The following is a 19,226-nucleotide window of genomic DNA, read 5'->3' on the forward strand; positions in this document are numbered from 1 at the left end:
GGATCTCCATATACTCGTTGTTTGCTTTTACTGCATAACGAAATGCATGCTTAAACTCTCTCTCGGGCTTCCCTGGTGGCGCAGTGGTTGAGAGTCCGCCCGCCGATGCAGGGGACACGGGTTCGTGCCCCAGTCCGGGAAGATCCCACATGCCGTGGAGCGGCTAGGCCCGTGAGCCATGGCCGCTGAGCCTGCGCGTCCGGAGCCTGCACTTCTGGAGCCTGTGCTCTGCAACGGGAGAGGCCACAACAGTGAGCGGCCCACGCACCGCAAAAAAAAAAAAAAAAAAAAAAAAAAAACAAAAAACTCTCTCTCATTACTTAAAGTCAGATGAACTACTTGTAATTGGTTTAGCGGATATTGACAATACTAGAAGTTTTCAGAAAGTAAGCTTGAAAACATTTCAGAAAGGTTTCCAATGACTAAAGCAGAAAAAATACAGCCGATTATCCAAGAATTAACTGAAGACAGGAACATAAATTTAAGTATTATTGAAAGGAAAATATCTCAAATGTACCAATAGTAATGGTTTAATGGAATAACAACTGGACTATGAGAAAGAAAATCCAGATGCATGCAGTTCTCAGGGTAACTAATGATACTTTGGACAAAAGGACAAAAAACTCGACCTCTTTTTAGGCCAGGGCTCATATATAAAAATACACATAAAACTATTTGCCTAACTACTTACCACAAGTGTGAAGATACATTGTGAGAAATATGTTAAAAGTTATTTTTCATATATAATCTACCATAAAACAATTATTCTATATGAAATGATGTTTCCTCCTTTTTCATATGACTTAGTGTCATATGTCATTACTGTTCAATATAATATAAAGACAATACCATCAAATATGAAGAAATATGTATATTTGGGGTGCAATCATAGCTTTCAAACCAATAAATAAATAAGATTATATATTTTTATTCTTCTATATGAAACTGAACAAATGCATATTAGAGATCCTCAGAATAATTGAAGTTTTAGTATAAATGGAAAATGAATAAAAAGATAAGGGGAAAATAGACATGAGAATGAATTTTATTTTCATACAATTTGCACAGGTATGAATTATCAAGGATAAACACAAGAAGGACACACTGTGGATAGTTACTCCAAGTCCTATAAAACCTGAGATTAAAACAAACTATTAAGTGTATATACTATAAAGGAAGATATTACAAGAGAAGCTTTGTGGCTTATAATGCCATTCAATCTTGATTATGATATTACATCATTATGAACTTGTACTAACTTGAATGTCATATATAATTTTAGTATAAGAAATTGATATCAAGAGCTACCAAGCTCCAGGAAGATAAATGCTATTTGCTTACATAAGCACATAATTTTGACAAAAATGTTCAGTGGTACTCAAGAGACATCTGAAACATTGTAGAAAACAAATGTGCCACAGAAGTAAACAAGTTTCATCTAAATAATTGTCTAAGGAAAACTTAATAAATAATAATACAATTATTTCGCTGAGTGGTCTATTTCAAAGTATTTTTTTCTAATTTAATGTGTGTTTAATATACCTACTCAAAGTAGAGAGTTAGAAACAAAGGGGAAATTACATGTCTCTTCATATGCAAAGGGTTCGTATGTTCATTAACTTTACCAAGTCAGAAAGTTATAATTTATAAAACGTTACGATAGAAGAGGCTTAAGAACCTCAAGAATCAATTGTAACATGAGGACTTGTTTGGATTCTGACTTGAACAAACCAACTGAAAGAGACACCTTTCCAACAAATAAGGTATTTCAATGTGGACTAGGTATTAGATGTTTAAGAAATTATTGTTAATTTTGTTGGATGTGATAATGAAATGGCAGTTGTACCAAAAAGAAAGGTTTAAAGCTAAAGCTTCATAAAATATTTACAGATAAAAAATAAGCTCTGGGATTTTCTTTAAAATACTCTAGAAAAAAATGTATGAGGGAAGAATCAAATAGGAAAATGTTGATAAATGTTAAAAGCTGACTGATGGATAGGTGGGAGTTCACTACATTATTTTCTTTACTTTTACCTGAATTTGCAAGATGAAATGTTTTTTAAATGTGGGGGAAAAAAAATCACAAAAAATTTAAAGTAGTATTCTATAAGAAAATTCTCTCCCTGTGTGTGTGTGTGCTACTTCTTAGAATGACAAATATTGTATGATGCAATCTTGTAACATCTTAACCATGCATTTGTTGCTTTCTTAACAAATAGTTTTCCACTGTTTATTACTTACTTGAACATATACAACAAAATGTGTATACCCTAGTTCAGCACTTTAGATTAAGTAGTAGGTTTTATATTTTCCTAAGAAAAAGCAGTAGCAACATCAAAGGAACTCACTTTGCCATTCAACTAAGTAACAAATCATTATACCTGAGAGATGAGATCTAAATTATATGAATGAAAATGGATAAGAACTTAAAAGCTAATAAATTGCCACGTATGATGCAAAGTTTATCATATTTATCAAAATATCAAACATACCAGAGACTGCCATATTCAACATTACTATATTTTAAAAGTCTTTGGGACCACAGTGTAGGAAAAGATTAGTAAACAGGATGCAAAAGGCATTAACCATAAAAGAAAATAATCTACGAATTAGGTTTCATTGAAATTAAGAACTTCTCTTCTTCAAGACACTAAGTTACAGACACCAAGAGAATACTTGCTATAGAAAGATCTGACAAAGAAATCATATTCAACATAATAAGAATTGCTACAAATTAATAAAAGAAAACAAGAGACCCAATTAAAACGGACAAAAGACTCAAACGGGCAGTTCATAAAAGAAGATACCCAAATGACAAACAAATGAGCAACAAAGCAAGCATATATGAAAAAGTATTCAGCATCTTTACTCATCAGGAAACTGCAAATAAAATCACACGAGGTTTTCACTATAGACCCACTAGAACGGCTAAACTGAAAAAGACTGGCATTACCAAGATATGAAGAAGACCTAAAGCAATAAGAACTGCTTATATATGCTGCTAAGAGTATAAACTGACAAAAACACTTTGGAAAACTTTTTGAAGTATCTACCAAGTCTCCATATAAATCTCCACTATGATCCAGTAACTATAATCTTAGGTAGATATCAGAGAGAAAGGATTGAATATGTCTACTAAAGTACATGTTCATAGCAGCTTTATTCATAATACCAAAAACTGGAAAAATTCCAATGTTCATTAGCAGAAAAATGGATGAGTAAATTGTGGCTTATTCATACCATGGAATATTCCACAAGAATTAACAAGGAACACATTGATGACACATGCAGAAATGTGGATGGTCTCACAGATGGTAAATTGAGTAAAAGAAGACAAACACAAAAGAGTATACAAAGAGTACACAGTATATGAATTTCAAGTACAGACCAAACTAATGGATAATGAAAGAATCTCCTTCTGTTGGTGGATGGGAGTGTTCATGATTGAGAAAGGGCACTAGTAACCTACTACAGAGCTGTAAATATTTTATATCTTGCTCTTGGCGGTGTATATATGAGTATATACCTATGTAAAATTTATCAAGTTATACACTTAAGATTTTTGCATTGCAATGAATGTGTATCTCCATAAAAAGATTTAAAAGTATGAGAAGCATCAAACAATGCTATACAAATTAAGATGTTTGAAAATGTCTGGCGGCCTCCTCTTCCAGCAGAGACATCTGATAATGTGCTTCAACTTCACATAATAAATAATTCCAGATGACTCACGGGAGGAATGACAAGCCTGGGATACCATTGGGAATGGTTGCTAGCAGGACAGTAGCCTCCTATCAAAATGTCCATTAATATCAACCTAGAAGCAAAAGGCATGACCCATCCTTGTAGATACACCATCTGGAGCTCTAGTGCTTTCAGACTGGCCCCATGAGTTTCCCAAAGTGACTTTAGAAGAAAGAACACATAAGGATCCCCAGAGTGCTATCAGAGGCAAGCAGATCCCTAAACAGGGGTTCCCCAAATTTGGCCAATCATCAGATTACCGAGGGAAATTCTGAAAAAAAACTAACAGGCATTCCCATACTCCATATGTTACAGGTTCAGTTGTGTCCCCTCCAAATTTTATCCTGAAGTCCTAACCCCACCTCAGAATGTGACCTTATTTGGAAAATTAGTTAAGATGGGGTCATTAGGGTGGGACCCAGTTTGTGGTACCTTGTTATGGCAGCCCTAGCAAACTCATACCCTGTTCCCAGAAACTGATTCACTAAAGCTGGTATATAGATCAGGATTCTGTATCTTATAAAATTTTCTAGGTGATTCTCATAACTGGGCAAATTTCAAATCCACTATGATGCTTGGCAACACCTGGATCCAGTGTGTGCTGCACTGAAACAGGTCCAGTACTTGAAAAGACGTTTTTAAGAAAACTAACAAGGTCTTCCTTTTTGTTAGATGCCAACACTCAAGGATTCTCACAGGTTCTCCAAGAAGTTTAGGGCTCCCCTACTCTCTCCGTGTGTGGGCCTCTTAATCACTGTGTGCCCTTGGAATCGTGACTTTTTTTTTCTAGTCGTAAGCCAAATGCTAGGATTTTTTTTTTTTTTAATTGCCGTGTTGAGGGGAAAAAAGAAGCCAGCCTAAGATCGTCAACCTTTTGCACAAGAACCAGAGCTACTTTATTTTCCTCATTTTCACTTTTCTGCTTCCTCGAGATTTTAGATCACAAAAATGACTTCCGTTATTTATTATTCTTCAGAAATGACTTCCGTTATTTATTATTCTTCAGTAAGGGTAGTACAGAGACTCCCACCAGAGAGGGCTGAGCTGAGACCCTGTTGGGTATTTCATCACAGGGCTGAGAGCCTGAGCGTCTGTGAACAGGCAGTTTTCCAGCTCACTGGCACAGTCACAAGTGGAAGCAGCACATTCATTTTGTGCAATTTGCTTTACCTTCCCACAAGGAGTTGGTGCATGTAAAAGGCTGTTAAGTACTAAATTATTCCTTATCAAATCACCATCATCTGGAGTCATGATCAACGCTAATTAAATTACTTTCGCTGAACATGGCTCCAGCCTGCTGCCGAGGCTGCTTAGGTACATTTCATCTCGCTTACTGTACTGTCCTGGTTGGCTCTGGAACCAGGGCTACAGGAATCGGCATTGTTTGTAGTTTTAATTAAAGTGAATCTTTCCTTCTTCAAGTGTATCAAATCAAGTGAGTTAACTCCTTCATTTCATTTACAAAGAAGTGATGGTTCCCAATGATATTATATTATATCCTTATCCCTGACTTCAGACAGTTCAGATCATTTATCTATGAAATCTGCTGTCTTCCTCAAACACGTTTCCATGCAAACTTTTAGGACCCGCAACTCCTCTGGACAATCAGATTTTTAGGAGGAGAAACCAAGAGAACTCTCAAGAGATGATTCTTGCATTTTTTCTTTGATGGAGGCTTGACCTTTAAAACCACATCTTAAGGCTGACTTACAATGACTGAATTCCTCTAATGGTTAAATGTAAGTGCTCCAAAGTACCAGGGCTTTAAAAAATGCACTTCCAAAATAAACTTAACCACTTCTTAATTCACACAGTTTACTTGGGTTTATGGTATTCATCATAAAGTATTTGTTAGATTAGTGATTGTTTTCATTTTAGAACTATGAACTATGAGGCATCATCTTGGATTCCATTTTTTCTGCCCACATTTTTGACCAGAGACCCACTCTTGTTGTCATCGCTCTCCTGGAGCACAGAAATCCCCTTGGCTTTACAAATGCAACAATGCTGGTATACAACCAAGTCTTTGGCTCAGGGTAGGCATATAAGTCATATGTGAACACCTACAATATTAGAGATGGAGATAATGAATTTAAAAATGTGCTCATAGGAGAATAATTTCCTAAACAGTCATGACCCTGGAGTATTTTTTGGCACCACTAAATTGAGAACAGACCATGTTATGACTTACTGGTTCATGTTAGTCCAGAGAATAAACAATGAAACTTATGAATTGAGTTTCTGTTTATATTTCTATAGTGAACATGATATAAATTTAAGAAAGATAATATGCTAAACTGTAGGTGTTAACATACTGAACTCTGGTTGAGTTTGGAATAGTGCTAGAAAACACCAGCTATAATGCTTTTTTTTAAAAAAAAAGACTCAAATTTACATAGTATTATAAAGTTTTCAAAGAATCTTCACCAACTCTCGATTCTCATCATTCAAGATAAGGACATTAGCATTCCAGTTTTGCAAAAAGAATTTTTAAAGGCATGAAGAAGCTAAGCTTCATGTCCAACTAAAGACCGAGGACTAACTTATAACAGGCTAGGAATTAAAGCCATGGGCTTTGGGCAGCAACTCTTGAACCCTTGAGCATACAATTCAAATATATTTTTGAATAAGCACACTTAAGGTCTCCTTCATGCATGAGCACCACTACATTATATCAGATGTTTCTTTATCCATTTACTTCTTCATTAATTCATTCATTTTCTACAGCCCAGACATTATGCCAGTTGCTAAGGGGCAGGGAATGTGGAGCTATAGAAGAAGCTGAACAGTAAGGCACAGTCCTAACCACCAAGAGCTCACAGAAGTCCAATTAGAGCTTTATTTAGTTGTTTTTTTAAGAAAAGTTCTAATAAATAAATTAGCCAGTCTTCTTTAAGCTTGATCAATTCATGTGCATGCTATGCATATTTCTGTATACATGACCTTAATATTCTTGCCCTTGTATCTAAATGAAGACACTTAGAGCATTCATGCTTGCTTTTAGGCATTCTGCCTTCTTTCAATTTATTGCTGTGGCCAAAGGCATTTAAAAATTCACACCACTCATATTCCACTGAAGGAAAAACATTGCTATCCAACATCTAAAGCTTCCCCTTGATTCTGATAACCAAAATGTCACGAGCGATGGGTCCCCTTCTCTATGTGGACACTGAATGTAAATACGGTGATAAATTGTCTTAGCTCTGACCTTTCACTCTGCTTTCCTCCCAACTCTTATCCTAAGAGTGAAATAGAGCGGTAATTTCTGTGAGTACAAAACAATTACCCTGCAGAGAGAAGCACATCAGATTTTTAACTACTACTTCTGTAAACAAAACTATGTCTTTGAATCACATCTGTAGTTTTTGAATCAATATTAGCTGGGAATTTAGAGCCTTCATGAGAGTCTCCTGAGTTTGATGTTGCGATTTCTGGTCTGCTCAAAAAGTCTGTTTTAGAACGGTCTACTGTACAGTATTCTAGGACAGGGGTTAGCAAATTGCAGCCCATGTGTCAAATCCAGCTTCCCACCTGTTTTGGTAAATAAAGTTTTATTGGAACACCATTCTACCCATTCATTTAGGTAGAGTCTAGGACTACTTTGAGTAACAATGGGGTATTTGTGACAGAAACACTTTGACCCACAAAGCCTAAAATATTTACTATCTGAAAATAGAAAAACAGAAAAAAATGTCTGCTGATCCCTAGTCTAGATTATGGTCTGCAATGAGAAAGGAGAAAGATCTGGTACAGCGACCCCTGCTAGTGATAGGGAACAGCTAAATTAGTTAACAACGGATATTTAATTTTGCTTCACTAACCCTGTGTTTACTCTGGCTGTGTAGTCAATTTAAAGGGATATACACAAAAAAGATGGTGAAAAACATGACATGATATTCAGGCTCTAAAACACTAGAAATTTATGTGTTTTGAGGTATTTCAAGGCATTTACTTAGACCATGGTTATGTATAATGCAGAGAGTTTTTTACACTTGTCTACAAAATATAGCTGAGGAAGTCAAAACAAATCATTCTGTGGACACAAAAGTGTTTGTAAAATAATTTCACTTGGCTATATCAGCAAATTAAAAAAAAAACTCTGTAAAAAGGGGAAAAAGTAAATGGTATACATAAATTAGGTTATTTAAGACCAGATACAAGCATGGCATGAAAAATGCATGTAGCCTTTTATACAAATATATATAGTTGGGAATACACTCACTAGATGAAAAGCATTCACTTTAAGTTAACATCACTTCAATTTCAGGTGATAAATGGGTGGCAGTGACCTCAATTAGTACTGGGTTAAATTCCAGAAGCAAAGGGGAAGGCTTGTGTACAAATAAAGACAATAGTGTCACACACTCCGTAAATCCATCTTCCAAGTCTTACAGAAAATCGGCAGGCACTTCTGCTGCATCTGAGCCTCTCAAAGATTCTTTTCCAGTACATTTACTTCTTCCAAGCCCTCCCCACCCCCACTGTGTACACATACCACTCACACATACACACACCAACATCCATTACTAAAGGGCCTAATCTCAGCTATCAGCAGAGTGCCTCTATGGGGCCATTAAACCATTTCTCTTGTTTACAGTGCCCGAAGAAAGATGTGAATTATGTCTGTGACAAAACAAGCGATAACATTTCTAAACTGCTATCAAAATGCAAACTGAAACACATTTAAGGACAGAGACCCTGATTCCACTTTCCATGATTTTCCATTATTTGCAGCATCTGGAAATAGATTCACCTATAATATTTCTGAGACAAAAATTTAGACCACTGCACGGCAAGTTGATATATATTTTTTCTGAAAGAATATTCTATGAGTAAAGCAGTTATCAAAAAGATGATACAATGTTTCTTAAAGGAATATTATCAGTGGGGATAGATCCCATACCTAGTTGGTCCTTTGATATTATTTTGGCAACGCATAGAATGCTGCTCCGTAGTAATCACAAAGGTAAAGTAAGGGAGACTCTCACCTCTTGTTATCAATCTCAGAATTTTTAAATTGAAAACATTAGATATGATCAAGTTTTAGCGATTGAGCCGGTGTTTGTACTCAGAAACCTCTGTGCTAAAGGAACCATAAGTGGACGCCCTATGGGTAAAAACATAAACAAGAGGAGCTACTTTAATTGGAGGAAGGCAAACAGTCATCAAACTGCCCCTGCATTGCTCCCAGAAGTAAATGTTCGGCACATGCAAGGAACTTCCTGGGCAGTCTGAAAACCAGAACTGAATCTCAGAGAAGCCACACCTTTCTCAGAAGGGCATATCAAACTTTTTTTCCTAATCCCAAACTCCTCCTATCAGTAACAGGGACTGCATGCTCCATTGCAGGGATTCCTGAATGGTCCTGCCAGGGGTGTACATACCCGAACAAAAGAGGGGATGGAGCTTGAAAAAGTCCCGGAGGTCATCCTGCACCCCACAGCCCCATCCAGAAACTGGTGTGGTGTCTACAGACGTGGAAACCAGTGCTGAGGACAGAGCCAAAATCAGAAGCCAGGAATCCTCACAATCTACAGAGAAAAGCCTCACGCAAGACAGTTATTTCTTAAAAGTACACTTCATAATTCAACTTTCTCTACACCACAGACTACCATTATGCCATCTTAATAGAATAGAATGGACAAGTATTCTGGATTTGGAACCCTCCCTCTTAAAAGCTAGCGGTGATAGCGAGACGCAACCAACTATGACTCATCTGAAGGTCACTTATCGACCAGTCCTGATGGTCTAAACCAGAGGTTGCCAATGTTTCTGTTTGGTTCACATAGTGGCTTCAAATAATTTCAATTCGTTGTGATCTTTTTTTTTTTTTTTTTGCGGTACACCGGCCTCTCACTGTTGTGGCCTCTCCCTTTGTGGAGCACAGGCTCCGGACACGCAGGCTCAGCGGCCACGGCTCACGGGCCCAGCCGCTCCGCGGCATGTGGGATCTTCCCGGCCCGAGGCACGAACCCGTGTTCCCTGCATCGGCAGGCGGACTCTCAACCACTGCGCCACCAGGGAAGCCCCCGTTGTGATCATTTAAAAATCAGCTTAAAAATCTTTTTCTGGTTTAAAATTCTGGCTTCTCTAGAAAAAAAACACAATATCCAGCAACACTGAATCCACTTTCCAGCCTGAAAAATAGGACAGCAGTTGACTGAGCCCTATATCAGCTTCCCCTTTGGCCACAACCCGTGTTTTCCTATTTGTCACAGTTCCCACCATCGCTACCACTCCACACCCCATTCTCTCTGGCACTAAATTCACTTCCCTCATTTCTATGCTTAGCTTGAGAGTTTTTACACCTCATCAAACACATAGCTAAGAAATCATTAGTCAGTGTGTTTCCACATGTGGATGTGCATGTGCCCAGACACACACACACACACACACACACATTACCTCTAATCAGCAAAAATAACTATTACAAAACTCATAACACGCTCTGGCTTAGGTACTCAAGTACTCGTTCTCAGGCAATAGGGCAGAGCAGTAAAGGTAACAAGTACTTAAATCTGCCTGGTTTCAAATTTTGCCACTGTTACTTACCAGTTGTAAGACTGGGCAAGCCTCTGTGTACTTCACTTTCCTCTTTTATAAAGTCGGCATGATAATAGCACCTGCCCTGTGGAGTCGCTGTTAAGAATAAATGGGATGCTACGTGTAAAGCACGTAAGTGCTCAATAATATTAGCTATTGGCATTGCTATGATTCAAACCCAGAATATTTACACACGACAGCTAAAAGAGAACACGTAGATCACCCAGAAACATAACAGCAGTGGCTAAGAGCGTGGAGATGTAATTTGGCTTTGCTACTTATTAGCTTAAGGACTTCTGGTCAACTAGGTAGTTGCTACAGGATTCAGTTTCTCCCTGTGTAATATGGGGCTTATCATAGACCTTCCTCATGGGGTTTGTGTGAGAATTAAATGAGGTAAGGCACAGGAGAACTCTGAAGAGTACCTGGCACGTGGTAAGAACTCAGGAAACGTTAGTTATTACCATTATTACTCCAAGCACTTCCTTTCACAGAAGATAGACTGAAACTCAAGAAAGTAAAGTGACCAATGATAGGAACGGGACTTCAACCATCAGAGTGTTACCATACTACGTTTTCTATTTCATCTTGTTTCCAATTTCATAGGGAAACTTCACACATACTACACATACCACTTCACAGTAGTTATGTCAAGTCAACTACTCACTAAGAACAAAAAATGTACACATGGAGAAGAATCTATAAGGAAGGTACCTTGACGAGAGGAAAAAGCAAAGTGTGGCCTGGCAGAATGAGCGTTGGATAAGGAGTCAAGTACTCTGTACCTAATTCCTACCACCGCTAACTAGCTGTGTGACCCCAGGCACAGTGTGCAACCTCTCTGGGCTTCTGTTCCTCATCTCCAAAACGAAAGCATCAGACTAAGCAATCTTGTAGTTCTAAAATGTAACTCTGGGTTAAGTACCTGCTTGCTGCTGATGTCAAAGAAAAATGTAAAAATCTGATGCAAGAAGTCAGAGGGCATAACTTCTGAGGCTACACAGCTCTAAGCACCTCAATAATCCCCGAGGGCATTACTGGATTTTAGCAAATGGTGGTCACTGAAATTCATAATGAGACTTAATCACCAAGAAAAGGCAAAATTGGGTGTAATCTACTATATTCAAGAAAGGAGGGTGCATAATGCACATTAGAAAGGTGTACATAGGGTTAACATTTTAAAACACTTGATGCTTTAAAAGGCATTTCATGGACCACCTTCTTTCCAGCTGATGATGAAAAGTAATGTTATTATGTTGATAAAATAAAAAGCAGAATCAAAAAGTTATATTCCTAGTTTAAAAGCATCACAAGCACCATTAATTTAAAAATAGAGAGACCTCGGACAGTGTTGATTCATTCCTCTGAATTTTAAAGCCTAATCCTACTATAACAGTACTTCAGCAGTAGTGGTGCTAAACGATCCTCACCTTCACAATTTAACTGCCAGGAGAAAGTGCCCTGGTGGGAAACTGGTTCTTCCATCTGGAAAAGGGTAAGAACAGGGAAAAGAAGACCTAATGTAAAAACAATCCAAATCGAATCAGTTTTGCATTCTGTACTGGCTTCAAATCAGATCTTCCTTCCCCTACTGGTCCAGTAGATAGAAAGCAGCACGACACTATTTTTTTGGAAAGAGATTCTGTACAGCGAGCCCAAACAGAGAGTACTTCATATCCAGCTGGCAGGAATCAAACCTGAACAAGCTGCAGCTATTTGAGAAACAGATCTAATAAACTGAAATGAAGTTCTGAATCAAGATGCCCACCCAAACCCACACCCCTCAAAAACTGCCCTACTTCATCAATTACCTACTTACGACCTTTATAAATACACAAGATACCTCTTCTGCAGAAATTGTTCCATTGTGCTTTGATATGGATACTCGTTAAGACCTATACGGTTACAAAAATTAATATTACTTCTCTACCTTGTAATTCTGTAATTTCTTTCAAATAATGGACAACACTGTCTTGGAAAAGGCTGACCAGTATCTTATTATTCCTAGCTGACTTGGAAGATGCCAACACTACCTGGTGTTTCTCAGTCTAGCATGAAGAAGTTCTGAAGAAGGCCACGACAGATGGGCCCTGCTGAATACCCAGACACCAAGAGTGCTCTGTCCTCGATACTGTGTGACCATGAAGACAGCTCCTTCCCATAGGAAGGACATGTAAAAGGTGGGCTTCTTCTATCCTGCACCCCCCTGCCTCGTCCAGCTCTCCAGAACAAACCCCAGAGTACCACCCTCTGCAAACTATCTGTATAGATCTCTAACAAGTGGTTCAGATAAAAGGTGGTAAATATATTCTTTGAAATCTATTGATTAAAAAAAAGAAAGTAGACGACAGTAGAGAAGAACCAAGGCAGATAGTAGTATCTAAGGATATTTTTACTTAGAAGTAGCAAACAATAAATGTAATCTTTAATTTTCCTTTTTTATTAAATCACAAATACAGAAGCTCCAACCTAAAATTTTACATTAATTACTCTATAGACCATAGTAACATAAAAAACAAAATTAAGATGATATTTCATTGCCAAAGAAGACTGCCAATTACTAACATGCCTGTCATCACTTTGGAATAATAATTAGTAAAAAGACCAGCAGTTTTCTATGATTTGTAAGTCTTACTCACTAAGAACAAGTAGTCAAATAAATAAGTTTTTATGAAATAAAGTATAACCACTTTCTCCAGTATTATTTTCAAAGCAATGAAATAAGTCATTAGTGATGCAAAGACTTGCTTAAACGAATTTGGTGGTCTTCAGAACTAGAGCAGTATAATTCTAAATTTAGAATTCATCTCACATGTAATGGCTTGAACTAGAAAAGTCTTTAAATGAGCCCAGAGGTAAGAGAAATGGTACATGGGCGACAGAGTGAATACCACCACCAAGACAACTGAAATTCCAAACGTATATGTCACACTCCCAAGTCTAACAAAATTCTATTATAGCACCATTTCTTCAATGTTTGGGCTTTACTTCTTTTAATATTCACCTCTTGAAAAGAATCTTTCAATTCTGATTTGGTGACCCGGTACTGTTTGAAAGATTCTATTTTCTTTCAAATTAGTGAATCCTCACTTTCGATTCATAATTTCAACATACTTTTCCTCCAGGCTGTATGTGAAAGAGACTGTAATTTGCATGGTCTTAAATTGACCACTTTAGTTCCAAAATGATACACGGGATAAGTAGGATACAACACTCAAATGGCTGAAGTACACCTGCAGTATTCTGATGTCACTCTCCTGAAGACATGATTGAGAACAATTCAGACATTATTAGCCACTTGGCTCCTTGTTCAAAAAGACACCATCGGGAGACAAAGTTGAAAATATTGTGAATACCAGAGCTAGAAAAGTTTACCCCACAAAGAAAGGCAGCTGCCTAGAGCCAAAAAAAGTACCTTTCAGTAAATGCCAATAAAACTTTACAGGCTGCCAAAATAACAAAGAGTAATTACAAAGGAAACTTTGTAATTTTCCTGACAATAAACACCTTCTTAAAAAAGAAATTATCTGTCACTTGGCCTCAATTGTTACAGATGTTACTACTAATGAGGATAAATCCCACAAACACATCTTACTTAAACCAACTACTAATTTGGTACAAAATTTTTAGAATTTCTTCCCCAAAATAAATTTGGGGATTTTCTTTAAATATGCCCTGCAATATTGAATTCAAGGTACACTAGAGCATTTTCCATGAGAAATTACCATTCTTACAGAAAAGATTTTATCCAAACTATTTTGCCCATCTTGAAAAATGGTTATTTAACTGTACCAGATTAAGAACTCTCTCCAAGAAAAGGGAGATTCATGAAATATAAAAGTAAATACTATGATTTGGGAGCCACATTTTTAACCCCAAAATAGCCTTTATGAAGAAAAAAATGTTTCATTATTACGTAGAAACATTTAGAAAAGTGCACGTTGTTTTTCATACAGCAGATAATACTGCTGACCAAACTTCCTTATGAAAATCCATAAGATTTTCTTAAAAAATGAGACTCATAGCTAAGTAGAGTGTTTGCTTCCTAAACTGTGACAATACCATCAGCACCTCCAGATGCCAATCAAGCCCTTTTGTCATTTCTTAACAATAAATATTAACTTAAAAAATCTATGGCACGAGTGATATCAGAATAACTCTAAAAAGTCTCTACTGACACAGGCCCAGCCTTCATAAATAAAACAAGTAAACAAGCCAAAGGATGAAGGGAGCTTTGGATAGGCTTAAGCATGGCCATGAAATAAACAGTCAAGAGATACCACATAAGATACAGTATTTAAGGAGCTGATTTTACTTTGCAAATGTTTCAGAAAGCAAATGTAAACAATCAGTGTATACACAGATCGCATTTCCACAGCTAAAGGATATAATCCCAAGAAAACTGTTACTGGGATGAAGAGTCTCAGAATTACACTAGCATTTTTTAAGTGGTTTCTGTGATTTCTTAACATACTTATTTTTAAAAGATTGCTTCCAGGGCTTCCCTGGTGGCGCAGTGGTTAAGAATCCGCCTGCCAGTGCAGGGGACATGGGTTCGAGTCCCGGTCCGGGAATATCCCACATGCCACGGAGCAACTAAGCCCGTGTGCCACAACTACTCAGCCTGTGCTCTAGAGCCCGCAAGCCACAACTACTGAGCCCACGTGCCACAACTACTGAAGCCCGCGTGCCTAGAGCCCACGCTCCGCAACAAGAGAAGCCACTGCAATGAGAAGCCTGCTTGCTACAACTAGAGAAAGCCTGCACACAGCAACGAACACCGAATGCAGCCATAAATAAATAAATAAATAAATTCATTAAAAAAAAATAGATTGCTTCCTTTGAATATAATTTTTTAAAAATGTATTATATTATAGATCAAATTAATTTTTTTCTACAGGAAGACATCTCTAATTTTTAATTGGCATAACAGTTGGGAGTTATGAATCACAAATGCACCAAGTCAGTTTATGGTACTACATAAAGAGTTTAAGAGACTACTCTTGTCCACTTTCACAACCTTCACAATGAACAGTTATTGAGAAAGACTTTAACCATGGATATACTTTTTAAATATGATTTTTATACCCTGCAGCCCAATTTATCTCAAGACATATTTATATAAATTTACAATTATAGGTGGCTTACTTGCTATGATCTAGGGATATATAATCATGAAAATAGCTGAAAATACGAAATCAAGTATTACACAACTATTTATTAATTACACACACTGATAACCTTAGAAATTTCCTTAATTTTCACCCTATTCACAGTATTCCAGAAGGGCTTCTTAAATGTGTAGAAAATTATCCCCAAATTTTTATTACACTTCATAGAGTTGTTGATGTAACTTCGCAGCTGCTAGTTCAAAGGAAGTCTGTTCCTTTTTTCCCCTACTCTAGAGCCTTCCTATTGCATGATCCCACAAGTGCATCCTTGAGGTTACATTACAGGGGGAAACGCCATGTAATAAGATCATTCTGCTTGGTCCTTCAGGAACCAGCCCTGTCTGATAGGAACCAAGATTTCTCACCGGTTACTAAATTTGGCTCCAGAGCAATAGTGTCATGGCAACTTTCCAATGTACATTTTTTACTTTGACTTGCTAATTGCAAATAAGGGGAAATTAGATTACCACATTAAACATAAAAGGTAGAGCATAACTAGGTAGCAGTATTGTACAGGTGTTATTGGAAATAGAAAATCACAGCACGGAGGCAATAATATTTGTATATTACAAATCTTTTTACTTCTACTTTGGACAAAGTGTTTTGTGGTAACATCAAGATACATATCAAATCATACTAATCTTTGCACAATGCAAGTCTTTATGTTATTCATAAAATATAGATGCACTAACTGGGAAATAAATTCTGCATTGGATTGTATTTTCACATAAATTTCACTTAAATAAATATTAGTTACTAATACTCCTTGTGGATTTAAAAAATTAAAGATGTAAGGTATATATAAATGGATCTCCATGCTCAAATGAGTTGGTATATCCAAACAATCAATGTATCTGCATGTTTAACTGCTTTCTTTTAAAACTGTCAAAACTAGATTTACTGCTGTGTCAACCTAAAGCACCTATTTAAAATTTGCCTCTTGAGATGCTTAGATGTTAACAGCAAGCCCCTGTGAATAAACGGATATTATAATGCCTACTGTAGATCACAAATTATACAGGAATAATCATTTTTTCTACAACTTAGTGATCAGAGGATGACAGACAATGAAAACAAACAGCGTTTTTTCAAGCCGCTTAATGTTTTACCGATGTAACACAATGTAGAAAACTCATGAGTAAAATGGACTTTATTATATTTCTTTTGTATGTTGTATTCTGAAATATAATCTCATTCTTTAGAACACAGAGCTCTACCAATGCGTCTGCTATAACTGCAGGTGTAAAGTCACTATTAAGTGTGTCAAATACTATAGCCAGCTGATATGTTCGGCAGCTTATATTAGCACTTAAACCACACAAAAAAGATTTATACAGCCCTCCTTTGTAACTGACATTTCCAAGAAACTAGAAAAATATGAAGATGAAAGAGGACTCAGCTCTCCTTCCGTGTGTGCAAATAGAAAAGATGAACTTTGGAGAAACACAAGGTACCACCCACAAAACAAGTGTATGATCACAAACAAAACAGGCCTGGTTTGCATTCTCCACCTCGTTCCTTTGAAGTTAATCGAAGCTTTGTAAACTGAGGGTGTGCATAGGGATAAATATTGTCAGATTAAGCTTGATTCCCCTCTCTCTTTACAACTGCATGCATATAAATTCTTAGCCACTGCACATTTCTTCAAATTTACCACATTAGATTCCACCGACATAATTATAACATTTCTGATACAGGTGCATTACTTAGTATGTATCTCTTTTAAATATGGTTAGCTACAGTGTGCTTATATGCTGAAATATATGAACAAAACACATAGGGCTTCCCTGGTGGCGCGGTGGTTGGGAATCCGCCTGCCGATGCAGGGGACGCGGGTTCGTGCCCCAGTCGGGGAAGATCCCACATGCCGCGGAGCGGCTGGGCCCGTGAGCCATGGCCGCTGGGCCTGCATGTCCGGAGCCTGTGCTCCGCAGTGGGAGGGGCCAGAGCGGTGAGAGGCACGCGTACCGAAGAAAAAAAAGAAAAAAATATATATATTATGCGCCTTTGTTTTTTTCTCTCCACTTTCTCTTCCTCAATAACATGACATCTGATTTCGTGCTTAGAAATTTCCAGGCTGGCCTGTTTGTCCTTAGGAATAAATCCCAAATGTACCTGACGGACTTTTGCTGACTCACAAATGTTGACTGTGACCTATCACATTTCATCTTCCCACTATCCAATGCACACCTAATCTCCAAATACTGCTGCCTTTCCCCCCAAAGGACAGAAAATGCTCAGGCCTTCTTCAGAGAAATTAACACCTGGCCTTCATCTCACCTCACGGGCCCTCCCATCATGACTGGGGAAATCACACAAATCACGAAGAGCCAGTTGAGGTGGCGGATGCACAGAAGTATTGCAAATTGGGCGCTAAGAAGGATTACGTGCCTAACTTCTTGGGCACTAACTACTAGTCACCTTGAGCAAATCGTTTTCCCCCACCAACCTTAGTTTTGGCACAAAACTCTATCTCGAACAGCATAGGATAGTAGTTATGGGTGTAAACTCTAGAGTCAGATCTGCAACTTGGTCACTGTGTGATCAGAAACAATCCACTTAACCACTCTGTGCCTCAATCTTCCCACCTGAAAAAAAGGAACTAATAGTTTGCAGTACACAAGGTTGTTGTAAAGATTGGATGATGCATGAAGATATATAAAAAGTGCTTAGGAAAGTACCCAGCACACAGGGAGCACTAAACAAGTATTCACTACTACTGCCCATGAAAGGTGGATAATCTCTAGGTTCATTTCATTTCATGGATCATTTCATTCCATGAATCTGGGTTTCTAGTTCCAGGTCATGTTTCATTTGCTTCATGAAGACATTCTCAACTACTCCAATTTACATTAATCTCTTAAAAAAGCTATAGAAGTTATGTAACATTTATTTAATTTGTTAGTCATGCAGGACTTTTATTAATTTTATAATAGTAATAGTGTCAATAATTATGAACGCCCTGATTAGTTGTATGCTTCTTTCCTTGTTCCACATCTATAGCATCCTTACCATTGAGAGCCTTTTTGTAAGCTGAGGAAATGGAAGTATTGGGAGACTAAGTGACTTACTAAGATCACTGAATTAGAAAGTAGTAGATCAAGTTATGAGCCTAACTAGTAGGACCCCAGAACCTGTACTCTTAGCTGCTATGTTAACTCCTCACTCTACTGTATCTTAACTATCCCAGGCATATTTCACCCTCTTCTTCCAAACTTCCCACTATGTTTTTTGAATTCAAGGATCATGGTTTTGGTTTTTAACATATTTTTATGCACAAGAACTGTATTCCATGTAAATAAAGACTTAAATATTTGTCTATCTTTATCTTGGCACTACATCTATGCAAATAATTCACACAATTTCTAAAATGGAATGACTCTTAACCATGGTTTAAAAATGGCTGGGTCTCAGAATTCTAAATTGTTGATATACTTTTTCTCCTCTACTAGAAATAAACTGAGGGAAAAAGATATTCCATGCAAATGGAAATCAAAAGAAAGCTGGAGTAGCAATACTCATATCAGATAAAATAGACTTTAAAATAAAGAATGCTACAAGAGGCAAGGAAGGACACTACATAATGATCAAGGGATCAATCCAAGAAGATATAACAATTATAAATAGATGTGCACCCAATATAGAAGCACCTCAATACATAAGGCTACGGCTAACAGCTATAAAAGAGGAAATCAACAGTAACAATAATAGTCGGGGACTTTAACATCTCACTTACACCAATGGACAGATCATCCAGACAGAAAATTA

At 37.3% G+C, this 19,226-nt stretch overlaps 1 protein-coding gene across 4 annotated transcripts in view; it reads right to left on the reverse strand.

Annotated features, from left to right (window-relative positions):
* The window catches only part of ETV1 (ETS variant transcription factor 1), a 95,684-nt gene that overhangs the window by 44,833 nt on the left and 31,625 nt on the right, over positions 1-19,226 (reverse strand). The gene's annotated exons all lie outside the window — the stretch shown is intronic.

The sequence above is a fragment of the Phocoena sinus genome, chromosome 9 (genome assembly GCF_008692025.1).
Source record: "Phocoena sinus isolate mPhoSin1 chromosome 9, mPhoSin1.pri, whole genome shotgun sequence".
NCBI lineage: Eukaryota > Metazoa > Chordata > Mammalia > Artiodactyla > Phocoenidae > Phocoena > Phocoena sinus.